Raw genomic sequence first — 14,506 nt, forward strand, 5'->3', positions numbered from 1 at the left:
TACGGGAGCTACAACCAGCTGTCCGGTTGCTGCAGTGACTTTGGATAGCATCTCCGGTTGATCCGTCTGGGGAGGCGTCAACGTGGATTCTTGCGCCGCTCGCTCACTTGCCGCTTTCGATGCTTCCTCCGCGTCGGCATCGTCCATGATCAGCTCCGAGCTGTCCTCGCTGCTCACCCACCCGGTGACGTTGGCGTAAGTACGAGCGCGCTGCTCTTCCTCATGCCTGAACCGACGGCAGGAACTGCACCGTGGGATCCGGCACTCACAGCGGATATGTCCTGTGCCCCGGCATCGGAGGCAGAGCGGAGCCCTGCCCGGGACGACCACGAGCGCCAGCTCGCCAGCGACGCTCACCTGATGGGGCAGGTCATCCAGCTTCACGCCGGCGTTCAACCTCAACGTCACGAGCCTCGTCGTTGAGCCCTTGTCAGACACCCCGTGTACGCGCAACCGCTCCCTCGACACGTCCGTCACCTTTCCAAACGGTGCGAAGGCAAGCCGCACATCTTTGTCCGGAACACTGCGAAGCAGCCAGTGCAGCTTCATTCGCACGTCCTGGTTAGCGGGGTCGATCACAAGGCACCGGGCACTTTTCACTTTCAGCTCGCCGGAACTGACAATCTTCTTCAGCGTTTCGTCGTCTTTGAAAGTGACCGCCCAGACATGATTCATGCGATACGCGCCTAGGGCGACCACTTCCGGCAAGAGCGATAGCTGAGCGAGCGCATCGCGAAAATCTTCCACCCGGTATGGGCGGGCCCTTACATCAGCGTGCAAAAATACGGCGTTCACAACAAAACGCCCGGTTGGCAGACTCGGCAATACAACCTGGTACTCAGATCCTGACGACGTGGCCGGGCATGGCCGCTGAAGCCGCTCTAACGGAGCTCGTCATTTCACGTCCGTCACGCTCGGTGGCCGGAAGTCGAATGCACGGCGCCACTCTGCTGGACGGGGTAGAGGGCATATATGTTTCAGGTATTTTAATTTCAGTCAACATGCTGACACACGACGGAGTATGTCGGGTAAAATGGAAAGACAGAAAAAAAGATGTAGCAGAGCGTGGTTTCGATCCACGGACCTCTCGGTTATAGGCCCAGCACGCTTCCACTGCGCCACTCTGCTTTTTTTTTTCCTTTATTGCCGTCTTTGAGATTCAAAGCAAAGAAACTCAACAGATAAAACGCGTCAGCGAAGCTTTGACTGACACATGTTAAAACTGCTTCAACTGTGCCAACCCGTCAAGTACATAAATCCACTCTGGTGGTTCGGGCAGTGCCCGATACACTTCACTGAAACGGATAGCACCCTCTATGAAGTGATCACGCACGGGTCAGACTTCAATATCTGCATTGTTGAACTGCATCCTCGTTTTCCATAAGCTGTGGAGGCCAAGGAGAATTATCGAGTCGAATAGAATTCCGTTGGTGTTATGAACCGCCAAAAATCTTATACCGTGTGAATTTATGGGTAAATCCTTTTTTAGAGTTCTTTGAAGAACATCCCAGAAAAAAATTGGGTCTCAACAATCCAGAAACACGTGTTCTATTGTTTCAGGTTTCCTACATAGGTAACAATTAGTTGTCCAAGGGACGAATAGACCTTTATCTTGCATCCATGTTTTGACTAATAATGGGTTAGAATGCAGTTTAAAGAAAAAGCATTTGACGGATAGTAGTACTGGCATCTTCTTAACTCTCTTGAGCAGATCTCCTCCTGGGCATCCACGTTGTGGCGAACGGTAAGTCGGTAAAGGAAGCATTGCGTCCACTAAATGCGAGTCCAATTCTTTCCGCGTAACATTACTCAAGTATTCTGCAGAGAATCGAACATGCAGCATTCCATATGCGAGCACCACTTCACGCATGTACTCTCTAAGTGCACCACTCATAGTTTGACATGAGTATACAACCAATTCTGACAGGTGTCTACCTAGTCTAACTTGCACTACTGTGCGAAGGAACACTTCATTTTGGTCACGGAGAAACATAAACCGTGAAACAACTTGTCGCAAAAACAAATGTACAAGACCTAGCCCACCTTTTTTCAGAGACAGAAACAAGTTTGTTCGACTGGTTCTCTCCCAAGTCGAAGACGAAATAAAAACGGCAAAAACAAGGTGAATTTTTTTAATGATAACACGTGATGCACTAAGCACATTCATCACGTACCATATCTTTGCAATGAGAAATATATTGCAGACAGTGGCGCGCGAGAAAACAGACAATTGTCTCCCCTGCCACGCATCAGCCTTTTCCTTCGCCCTTGAAGTTTGGTCCTCCCAGTACGGATTAAGGACCCGGTAAGAGTCAAGAGGCACACCAAGGTTCGTTGTCGGTGTGGTGGACCAGGGCATTCTACTGTAATGGTCTGGTGTGGCTTCCCAACTGTCATGCCAAAAACCATAGCTTTTTTCTCAGTTTATCAAGACCCCCGTGCACTGACAAAATTTATGGACAACATTTGTTACCTCACAAATGCATTCTCTATCGGAACAGAAAATAGCAATGTCATCGGCATAAGCCAGAATTTTCACATGCGCTGACTGCAGCCTAAATCCCATTATGCGCTCGTTAGTTTGAATGGCTATGCAAAGCGGCTCGAGGTAAGCAGCGAATAACCGGGGCGACAACGGACATCCCTGTCTCACAGATGAGCGCACTTGCAAGCTATCAGTCAGGTCTCCGTTCACAATGATCCGTGTTGTAGAATTGGCATACGCCATCTTGACGCCGCCTGTTATTACGCTTCCTACGTTGTAATTGTCCAATATTGCGAACAGCGCATCATGCGAAACACGAACAAACGCTTTTGCGAGATCGAGTTGCATCATCGCAACTCGCTCAGCAAGCGCGTCACAACATTCTAGCACACTTCGCGCTACGTGTATGTTCGTGGCGATGCTTCGACCCTTTATACCGCAGGTATGATGTGGGCCGACCAGCATGGTTATCGCACTCTGCAGTCTATTGGCCAGAACCTTCATGAATATCTTGTAGTCGACGTTAGTGAGACTTATCGGACAATAAGACCCCACTAGCAGGCGTTTTTCCGGTGACTCAGTTTTAGGAATAAGAACAATGTGCGAAGATGTAAAGGAGAGTGGTACACGGTTTTGCTCATAAGCTTCGGCGATAACCTTGAGCAGAACATGAGCTATCATTGTTTTGAATGTTCTATAAAAAGCTTCCCCCAGGCCATCAGGGCCAGGAGCCTTTCCAGCTGGCAGAGCGTCTATTACGTCCTCTATTTCTTTCGCGGAAATCGGTTGTTCCAGGCGCGTTTTAACTTCGTCATCGAGCTTTGCCATCAACGGCAGAAATTGCGCTTGGAAACCACCTTCAACATTGCGCGAATGGCCAAGGAGTTCTTTGAAATGATCGACAATGACGCGTTTGATAACTGTGCTGTCAGCCGAAATGTCGTTCCCGTTTCTTATTTCCCGTATTTCCTTGTTACGCGCGTAACTTTTCTCTCCCGATAACGCTCGCTTTGTTGGTGTTTCTTTTGCCCACAGTTTCTCGGACCGAGAACGAATAACTGCCGCACTGTACCTGTCTGCATCAACTGCGCCACTCTGCTTTTTTTCTTTATTACCTGTTCTGCGGCCAACAATAATACATATTTACACACACACACACACACACACACACACACACACACACACACACACACACACACACACACACACACACACACACACACGCACGCACGCACACGCACACACACGCACACGCACGCACGCACACACACGCACACACACACACACACACACACGCACGCACGCACGCACGCACGCACGCAAATGAAACAGCTGAAAAGGCACTTGCCGCTCTTTGGCATGCGCCGGTGTTTAAAAGCGGTTCAAATTGACAAGAGCGTCTAACATCAGCAGCCAGTCTGGCTACTCACTGCTTGCCCTACAAACTTCGCGTATAAAAGCAACACTTTGAAGTACTCTCTAGCAGGCCGTGGGTTCAGATCGGCATGGTGCACAGCCATCCAAGTGCACTGCGCCACTCTGCTGGATGCAGCAGCGGACATAGGCTTCGTGTATTTTAATGTCAATCAACATTACTTCCATGCGACGGAGAATGTCGGGTAAAATGGAGTAAGAAAAAAAAAAGATGTAGCAGAGCGTGGTTTCGATCCACGGACCTCTGGGTTATGGGCCCAGCACGCTTCCACTGCGCCACTCTGCTGAACAAGGTAGCGGGTGTATGCTTCAGGTATTTTAATTTCAATCAACATGCTGGCCATGCGACGGAGTATGTCGGGTGAAATGGAGGCAGAAAGAAAAGAAAAAAAAGCTGCAGCAGAGCGTGGTTTCAATCCACGGACCTCTGGGTTGTGAGCCCAGCACGCTTCCACTACGCCACACTCATTTTTTTTCTTTTTTGGATGAATATACACATCAATAAGATATCGTAGTTGTCATTCCCATTGGCAGACAACCGTGTGTAATGGACTTTCATTACAACAAGTTGGTCCATCAGACTCAATACATCATCCGCATTGTCCTGCTGCTTCAGGACTTCTCATAATTTATACATATGTTCGACAAAATAATCACATACCGATCGTGCATCCAAGTCACAATGTCTAAAAGCCATTCTACTCCTCCAAATGCTGTGAAGGCCCAATAACATAATCTGGTCATACTGTGCAACATCACCTTCAGTGGTCAGGTACCGAATTCCGCGCGGTGTCAATGGCAAGTCTTTTTTTTAGGGTTCTTTGCAAAACATCCCAGTAGAACATCGCATCCCAACAATCGAGGAACACGTGTTCTACCGCTTCCGGCTTTCTACACAAGGGATAGTTTGAGCCCCAAGGAACAAAAAGGCCCTTTTCCTCTAGCCATGTTTTTACTGGTAGGGTTCCTGTATGCAATTTGAAAAAGAATGTTTTAACGCCAGCCGCAACAGTCATCTTCTTAACTCGCCTGAGAACGTCTTTTCCAGGGCCTTCACAGTATAAGGTTCTGTACAATGTAGCTGGAAACAACTGCTCAACAAGATCCTTGTATAGTGGCATCGGCGTTACACTCGCTAAATACTCTAGAGAAAACCGCACTTGCAAAAACCTGAATGACCAGACCACCTCTCGCAGGAAGCGAGACCCTGTGTACCTCCGAGCATTGCACGAAGAGACAATGAATTCTGGAAGTGCACTAGATAGCATGGTTTGTATGAATGTTCGCAAGAAGGAGTCATTTTAGTCATGCACGAAACAAAACCCTAAAACCACTTGCCGAACATATAGATGCATAAGAGACAGTCCTCCGACCTTTACCCTCAGGAAGAGATTATCTCTGCGAATTCGTTCCCAATTGGACGCCCAAATAAAAACAGCAAAAACCCGATGGAACCTTTGGATATTGTTTCGTGCACAATATAATAGTTGGAGTAAATACATGATCCTTGCAACAAGAAAGGTGTTACATACAGTAGCACGCGCGAAAATGGAAAGGTTACGGCCCATCCACCCTTTCGTCCTGTCCTGCATTTCTTCTGCTTTTTCATTACAGTAACTGGTATTCTCCCCATATTTGTCCAGCGGGACTCCCAAATAAACTCCGGGAGTTGTAGCCCATCGGACCCCGCAGAACAATTCTGGCTCTAAGTCCCATTGCCCATGCCAGACTCCGAGAAATTTGTCTAAAATAACAGCGCTGCCAGTTTTCCTGCAAAACCTTTCAGTTATTTGTAACGCTTCTTTCTTCGGTCTTCACAAAAGTGCGCTACGTCATCAGCGTATGCCAGTATTCTCATCTCACACGCTGCCAACCTAAAACCTCGGATGTTCCCACTCGCAGTTATCATCCTACAAAAAGGCTCCAAATAAATTGCAAAAAGGAGAGGGGACAGTGGACATTCTTGTCGAACAGATGCCCTTACATCAATTTTCAGATAACAGTTTGCTTATCATAAGGCGTGTCGAGCAACATGCATAAGCCATTTTTATCCCTTTGGGAACAACTGAACCGATACCAATATGTACCAACAAAGAGTAGAGTATTTCATGAGACACGCGATCGAACGCTTTTTCAAAGTCAATTTGAACCATAGCCACTTTCTTATTTAGAGCATCGCAGCACTCGAGCACGCTGCATGCTACATGAATGCTTTTAAATATGCTTCTGGTTTTTATTCCACACGTTTGGTGAGGTCCTACAATATCCTTTATGACGTATTGCAATCGCTTAGCTAACACTTTCATCAGAATTTTATAATCAACATTTGTTAACGTGATCGGTCTATATCCTGTAGCTTTTACCAGTTTGGCTGGGTCATCTGTCTTAGGAATTAAGACCGTATGGGCACTGTTAAACGAAGGTGGCAGCCTACCGACCTCAAAGCGCTCCTCGAAAAGCTTATAAAGCATAGTGGCAAGGTCATATTTAAAGCTCTTATAAAAGGCCGCACTCAAACCGTCAGGTCCCGGCGACTTTCCGGCATTCAGTTCATCAATTGCTGTCACTATTTCCTCAATACTTAATTCGTTCTGTAGTTCTTCAGTAATCTCATTTCCTAATATTGGCATAAGTGGCAAAAAGTTCTCCCGAAACCCTTCTTCACTTGGTGCTTTGCTTGCAAACAGCTCACAGCAATGTTTAATGTTCCACGAATGCACTCGAAATTCCAGTTTGATAACTCAGGATTTGCCCTTTGTATTCGATAACTGAGGTCTCGTTCGAGCGCGCGTATCGCTTTTCATCTAAGAGCGCGCGTTTTGTTGGCGTTTTGCCAGTAAGCCATTTTTCAGTGCGTGATCTTATCGCTGCCCCTCTGTACTTCTGAGCATCTAAAGCTTCTAGCCTAACTTTGACGCCCTTTATATCATGCATGAACATGCCCGGCGTTTGTTCCTCTTCGCGCCCTAAATGTTGTTGTTGTCAGCCTATCAAAAGATACGCTAACAACAACAACAAATTGCCAGAAGCTCTCGCAGTTGCTTTTCTTCTTTTTTTCCCTCATACTTTAATATGCTTGAACGCTCAATGGCATTTATTTCTACCTCCTGCTTAAATCGTTCCCAAGATTCAATACATCCTGCTTCACTATTATTAAGCATATCCATGCTTTCCTCAACTTTTCTTAAAAATATGTCGCCTTCTATAAGCCTTGAGTTTTGCTTTCACAGATCACAGTCCCTTTTTGATTTACGCTGCTTCATTCCTCCCAAAGTTACCGTATCTAGGCAGTGGTCACTAACGGACACTTGCTTCACTTTATACTGCTGACAGGAAGGCGACAACTCCGGCGACACGTATATTCTGTCGAGTCGTGCGTGGCTACTTCCTTGAAATTGCGTAAAATCCACATGTTTATGACTTTTCGCCAGGTCCATTACGTCCTCTAAGCTGCACTCGTTCAGGACACTCTTCAACAAATCAGCACTCAGGTCTTTTACATTTTTTCCATTTGAACGATCTTTAGGGTCAAAAACACAATTGAAATCATCCAATAATATGAGCACTCGACTGCACTCAAGGAACGAACCTAACTGTTCAAAAAATCAGCGGCGTTCCTTTTGTATCGTAGGAGCATACAGGACAACAACCCTCACCGCGAGTGTTTCGTATGTGGAGTCACACACGATAAACCGCCCCCTTGCACAAGTTATTATTTGTTCCTCTACTATGCCTATGTTTTTCCTCAGGAAAAGACAGCATCCCGCCGACAAACCAGCCGCATGGCTTGCACAAGCATTGAATCGTGACCGAAAACCAAGCACCATTTTATCTGCTTGCTGGTAATCCTCAACTTTTGTTTCTTGAATAGCCGCGGTATTTAGATCTAACTCGCCGAACAGTCGGTTCAACTGCACTTGCTTACGCTTCGAGGTAAGTCCTCGTACGTTCAGAGTGCCAACTTTTAGCGGTTTCTTCTAGTAAGCCATAGCGTATGTACACACAGCAAACAAACAACGGTGCCTATAACGCTCACTGCTTCGGTCTCTCGTCGCTCACTCGCGACGAGGACCGTGACAAGGCTAACTTGCCTTTCTTGGTTCCCCACCCTCTATAATGCCTTTCTAGCCGACGAAGCTCTTGATCCGTAGCCGGTGCCTTTTCGTAGTCACGAGGTCGCTTAATGGTAGCGACTGTCGCATCAATCGGCGCCTCGGAGTCGTGATCGCCTGTAGAGCCCTCCTTCGTTGGCTCTTCTGGCGGCGCAGCAGCATCCGCCTTCTTGCCAGTCGTTTCTGCAGCGGGTTCACTTTGTGACTTCTCGTTGCTAGCAGGCAGCTCCTGCTGCTGGAAAGCAGGGCCGTCGCTGAGTCCTGAAGGAGGCGGGCTCCGGCGTTCTCCAGTTCTTCTTCGTCCATAAGCAGCTCGCTTCCGTCGTCTTGCAGCGGAGCAGTACCCGTGGCCACACGCGCGTACGTGCGGACGCATCCTTCCCGTTCGAGTCCGAAGGACCGACACAAGCTGCACCTCGGCGTGCGGCAGTCGCGTCGAATATGTCCCGTCCTCTTGCACCGTAGGCATATTGGTGGACGTCCAGGCACCACCACTAACACTTGCCCTCCGTAAAACTTGAACATGTGGGGTAAATCATCGATAGAGAGCCCCTTCTTCAGAACCATACGCACCAGCCGGGTTGTCGACTCAGCGTCTTCGAAACCCGGACTATTCCACTGCTCACGAGTGACATCTGTCACTTCTCCGAACTCTTCAAAAGCCTTCTGTACAGACTCATTCGACACATAGAAAGGCACCCAGTGCACCCTGAAGGCCAACTCACGTTTGTTGGGTTCAATGACTGCACAATAGCGTTTTTCCACTTCCAGTGCTCTTTCTGTCAGCAGTCGTTCCTTCGCTTCCGCAGTTTTCAGCTTCAACATCCACATATGCGACATTTGAAAGGGCCCAATGCCAGCCACGAAGGGTAGAAAACCGGCAGTTTCCAATGGCTCGCGAAAATACTGTATGCGATAAGGCCGCCCGGCAATATCGCAGTGAAGGAAAACCGTAGTCTTCATTGCGTCTCCCGTAGGCAGCGTAGATAAAACTAAGCGATAGCCCATTGGTGGGCGTCGCTCATTGAAACCTCGGCCAGGCATGACCGATAACGAAGCGCGCTCTGAGCTTCCCATCACACTTCCGTATGCTGCGGCGGCCGGAAGCGCAATCAGACTGCGCCACTCTGCTGGACGAAGTAGCAGGTATATGTTTCAGGTATTTTAATCTCAGTCAACATGCTGACATACGACGGAGTACGTCGCGTAAAATGGAAAGACAGAAAAATAGATGTACCAGAGCGTGGTTTGGTTTCTATCCACGGACCTCTGGGTTATGGGCCCAGCACGCTTCCACTGCGCCACTCTGCTTTTTTTTCTTTATTGCCGGTGAACAATACATACGCAGGAATAAAAAACTCTAGCCACACTTTGGCCGAGACAATGGGTTAAAACATTTTCATATCAGTCAGTTCATCCATAACTGAAAGCCAGTCCGGCGGCTGGGGTTGACTGCGGAGAACATCTCTCAGGAAAACTGCACTTTCTATAAAGTTTTCCCTCACTGGTCGCACATTTGCGTCGGCGTGCCTGGCCGCCATTCTCGTTTTCCAGATGCTGCGGAGGCCCAGTAGCATAAAAAATGTCGTAAGGAACTTCCTCACTTTCTATAGGTAGAAACCGGATGCCATAAGGAGTTACAAGTAATTCTTTCTTTAATGTTCTTTGCAAGATGTCCCAGTGGAAAACCGGGTCCCAGCAGTCGATAAACACATGTTCGATGGTCTCGGGTTTTTTGCAGAGTATGCAGTCGATGGTCCAGGGCACAAAAATGCCTTTATCGTTTAGCCATGTTTTCAAGGGAAGGGTACCAGTATGAAGTTTAAAGAAAAAGGATTTGACAGTCGGTCTTACCGGCATCTTCTAACTCGCTTTAGCACATCTTTGCCTGGGCCTCCGCAGTAAAAGGAACGGTATAAGGGAGCAGGTATAAAGATATCTAGCAAATCTTTGTACAGTTTTTTCCTGGGTACAGCACATAGATACTGTGTAGAAACGTGAGCGCTCAAGGTGCGAAAGGCTGCCACAACTTCACGCAAAAACCTGTTACAGCACGATTCGTGGCCGGGTAACTGGACACAACAAATTCCGGCAACACATTGCCTAAGCGCACCTGCAACATTGTGCTCAACAAAGGATCGGTTTGATCACATAGAAACAAAAATCTTGAGACAACTTGTTTCAGAAACAAATTAGAAAGACCAAGGCCGCCCCTTTTGACCGGAAGGAACAGATTAACTCGGCTTGTTCGCTCCCAATTTGAGCTCTAAATAAAGACAGCAAACACTCTATGCAGCTTCTGCAGGTTTGCTCGGGTAATGAGCACGAACTGCAATAAATATCAAATTCTGGCTATTAAAAATACATTGCACACACTTGCTCGCGCGAAAACAGAAAGGTCACGTCCTTTCCATCCATCCGCATTTTTCCTTGCACTCTGCGTTACCTCACCCCACAACTCCGTACTGCTTTTATAGTGCTCCAAGGGTACCCCCAAGTATTTCGCAGGGGAGGTCGTCCATTTCATGTTAGCAAACACGGCACTGGGCCACTCTGCTGGACGAAGTAGCGGGCATATGTTTTAGGTATTTTAATTTCAGTCAACATGCTGGCATGCGACGGAGTACGTCGGGTAAAATGGAGTGAGAGAAAAAGAAGATGTAGCAGAGCGTGGTTTCGATCCACGGACCTCTGGGTTATGGGCCCAGCACGCTTCCACTGCGCCACTCTGCTTTTTTTTTCTTTATTGCCAGTATCATGACATTCAATATACAGACAAAACACGCCAGCCTGTCTTCGGTTGGAGGAGTAAAGTTAAAATTTCTCCAGGCACACCAAATCACCAAATACTTTAATCCACTCAGGGGGGTCAGGTAACGCCTGATAGACTTCTCTCATGTAGATCATATGCTGGATAAAGTTTTCGCGTACAGAGTGAACAGTAACATCAGTATGGCGGACTGCCATTCGGGTTTGCCACAGACTGTGGAGGCCCAGTAGCATCAACATATCAAAGGGAATGCCTTCATCACACTTGACTTGGAGAAACCGGATCCCGTAAGGCGTTATTGATAGTTGTTTCTTAAGGGCTCGCTGCAGAATGTCCCAGTGGAATATAGGGTCCCAACATTCAATAAATACGTGTTCAATAGTTTCTGGTTTTTTTGCAGAGTAAGCAGTTGATTGTCCAGGGTACAAATATCCCTTTCTGATCTAGCCACGCTTTTACGGGTAGTGTGTTCGTGTGCAGCTTAAAGAAAAAGGATTTGACAGAGGGTGTTACCAGCATTTTTCTAACCCGTTTGAAAACGTCCTTTCCTGGGCCACCACAGTAAGCAGACTTGTACAATAGTGTCGGCATTAGATTTTCAATTAAGTCCGCGTACAGTTTCTTCTTCGTGACAGAACATAGGTAATCTATTGAAAACATTGCATGCAACATGCGGATAGAAACAACAACTTCATGAAAGTAACCAGTCACACGGCGATATCTTATATCACTTGTAGTCACAATAAATTCATGAAGCGCTTTCACAAGTATGCCTGTGCGCAAAAAACTGTCGCTTTGGTCCCGCAGAAAAAAAAAACGCGACACAATCTGCCTGAAAAACAAATGAGAAAGACCTAGGCCGCCATCGCGGACTTTGCGGAAAAGGTTGGTACGACTCACCCTCTCCCATGTTGAGCCCTGTATAAACGTAGCAAAAACCCGATGCATTTTCTGCACATTTGCGCGGGCCATAAACAGCACTTGCAACACATACCAAACTTTAGCTATCAAAAACAAATTGCAAGCAGGGGCACGCGCAAACACATAAAGGCCGCGACCCTGACAATTTCCTGTCCTCTCCTTCATTTTCTCCGTTGCGTCGCTCTAAAACCTTGCGGGTTCCTGATAGTGCTCGAGAGGCACACGAAGGTACGTCGTAGGTGTGCCTGTCCATGTACAAGCAAACCTTTCTGGCTTGATGTCCCAGTTTCCATGCCATATACCGACACTCTTTTCCCAGTTTATCTCTGAGCCTGTTAGCTTACGGAAAGCCTTAGCAAGGTTGACCACTTCTAACACACTCTCGCGATCTTGACAGAATACGGCTAGGTCATCAGCATACGCCAACAGTTTTACCTCAGTAGAATGCATTTTGAAGCCTCGTATTGAGGTGTGGTGAATTACGGCTAAACAAAATGGTTCGACATATATAGCAAACAAGAGGGGAGACAGTGGGCATCCTTGCCTTACTGAATATTGCACTGGGACTCTTTCTGTTATTGAGTTATTTATTATGAGCTGGGTACAGCAATCTCGATAGGCCATCTTTACACCGTCTAAAATTGTGCTGCCTACATTTGCATGCTTCAATACGCAGAAGAGGACCTCGTCTGACTCCTTGTCGAAAGCTTTCGCCAAATCAAGTTGCAACATGGCAACTTGGCCGTCCCTGTCGTCACAGCATTCTAACACATTTCTTGCTACGTGAGTGTTCGTGAAGATCGTTCGTCCTTTAATGCCGCATGTTTGATGCGGCCCAACTAAGTGCTTGATCACTGTTTGCACCCGCTTCGCGAGCACTCTCATAAACACTTTGTAATCGGTGTTCGTAAGGCTGATAGGCCTGTATGAACCTACTGACAGCAACTTGTCACGGTCATCCGTCTTAGGAATCAAAACGATATGAGCCACTCTGAAAGACGGTGGCACTTGCCTTGTTTTATACGCCCCATTGATAACGCGGTGTAACACACATGCCAGTTGATGGGCGAAAACCTTGTAAAATGTGGCTCTCAAGCCATCTGTTGCCGCGGACTTTCCTGCCGGTAATTCGCCGATAGCGGCCTCGATTTCGCGAACACTTCTCTCTTCCTCAATGCTGTCTCTGACGTCATCTGCTATCTTTGGCAGATAAGTCATGAATTCAGTAATGAAAGTGTCACTTACACGAGTAACGTTGCTATAAACAACTCGCGATAATATTCCACGAACGCCTGCTCTATCTTTTTCTGCTCGCCCATCACCTCGTTCTTATAGCGGATTTGTTTGATTTCATTTTTTGATGCATACCTTTTCTCGTCAGTAAGAGAGCGTTTATTCGGTGCTTCCCCAAGCCATAATTGTTCGCCCCGGGAACGAATCATAGCTGCCCTATATCTTTCATTGTCTATCAACTCAAGTTCACTTTTGGTTTTTCTTATTTCGTCTGCCACTTTTGTAGGCTCGTGCCGAGACAACCAGAATTGAAGATTTCTTTCGCGCTTTTGGGCAAACCCCCGACCCGGTTTTATCTTCATTCTCTTAAAAAATTTTTACTTGAGTTTATTCACTTTACTTCATATTTATCCGTGTTTTTATTGAATTGAGTTGTCATTGCTTTCTGATATCTTGAGAATATTATTTCGTTACTCGGTCTTCCTTCCCCTAGACACTCATTTTCTGTTACTCTTGTAATATTTTACTGATTTTAGCTTGCATCATCTTTTATGGTTTAAGTCTCCATATTTTGGTGTTTCGTGTATTTCTTTCCTTCCTACTGCATTTCTTCACAGTACTGCCAAGGCTTTGACCGCGTTTCTTCTGGACAAGCTGCAACACTGCGAGCTACAGCGAATACACGTGTCGGCATGGACGCCATTAAAGAATGAACAGATGCGGGGCGTCCATAAAAAAGAATGGCGGCGAAAAGGAAGTGACCCAGGGAAATGCGTCTCTGGAAGTGCTTTGCCTTGGCATGATGTGAACTGCGTGACTGTAGTGCTATCTTCATGCTCACATCTATTCTCCAATTCATTGAAAAGTTAAAGAGGGCATTTTTTTTTGTCGAGAATTTATTCTTTAGGTACTTTTTCGCTTGGCACACTGGGGACATTTTTTCCTGGAGGGCGCTTCCTCAGGGGACCTTGATTCTGGGGACCTTTTTTCCGGGGCCGTATCTTCCGGGGACGTTTTCTCCTGGTGCACCCGGTGCAGCCATATACAAGGTCTTTAAAACAGAACTAGCTCTTCTACTTGAACGAGAGATAAGTAAATGCTATGAAAAGAAATTAACTCTTCCATCTTCCCGAATGTCCTACGTGGTGCTAATTCCGAAAACAAACGACACAGTTAAGCTCCAGTCCGCAGGATCTTACCTCCCCATAAGTCTAAAAAATGTTGAGTATAAAATTTACATGAAAGCATTACCTCGCCGACTCCATAGCGTAAATACGTCTCTTTTAGGCCCGCATATGACGTGCAGTATAAAAGGCAGGATCATTTTTACTAATATACACACTGCAAGAAGTGTCGAATGTTGTTACGCAATGCATGACCCTGTAACCATGTTGCAATTAGACTTGCACAAAGCGATTGACAAAGTTGTGCATGAAATATTCTTCTGCGTTTTAGAGTACGTGAATGCAGGCTCTGTTATTACTGAAGGTGTGAAAATGGTTTACGAGAGCTGTACAGCGAGTCTGGTGGTGAACAAGCATTTAACTGATT

The 14,506-nt window shown here is 46.7% G+C and overlaps 3 non-coding genes across 3 annotated transcripts; all 3 read right to left on the reverse strand.

The window, feature by feature from the left end:
- Nucleotides 1-1,056: 1,056 nt before the first annotated feature.
- On the reverse strand, nucleotides 1,057-1,128 carry TRNAI-UAU (transfer RNA isoleucine (anticodon UAU)). Its single transcript has one exon. It is a non-coding gene; the product is annotated as a tRNA-Ile (tRNA).
- A 3,005-nt stretch (nucleotides 1,129-4,133) lies between these two features.
- Nucleotides 4,134-4,205, reverse strand: TRNAM-CAU (transfer RNA methionine (anticodon CAU)). Its single transcript has one exon. It is a non-coding gene; the product is annotated as a tRNA-Met (tRNA).
- Nucleotides 4,206-10,692: 6,487 nt separating this feature from the next.
- TRNAM-CAU (transfer RNA methionine (anticodon CAU)) lies at nucleotides 10,693-10,764 on the reverse strand. Its single transcript has one exon. It is a non-coding gene; the product is annotated as a tRNA-Met (tRNA).
- Nucleotides 10,765-14,506: the final 3,742 nt, after the last annotated feature.

This window comes from Amblyomma americanum, chromosome 7 (genome assembly GCF_052857255.1).
Source record: "Amblyomma americanum isolate KBUSLIRL-KWMA chromosome 7, ASM5285725v1, whole genome shotgun sequence".
NCBI classification, from domain to species: Eukaryota; Metazoa; Arthropoda; class Arachnida; order Ixodida; family Ixodidae; genus Amblyomma; species Amblyomma americanum.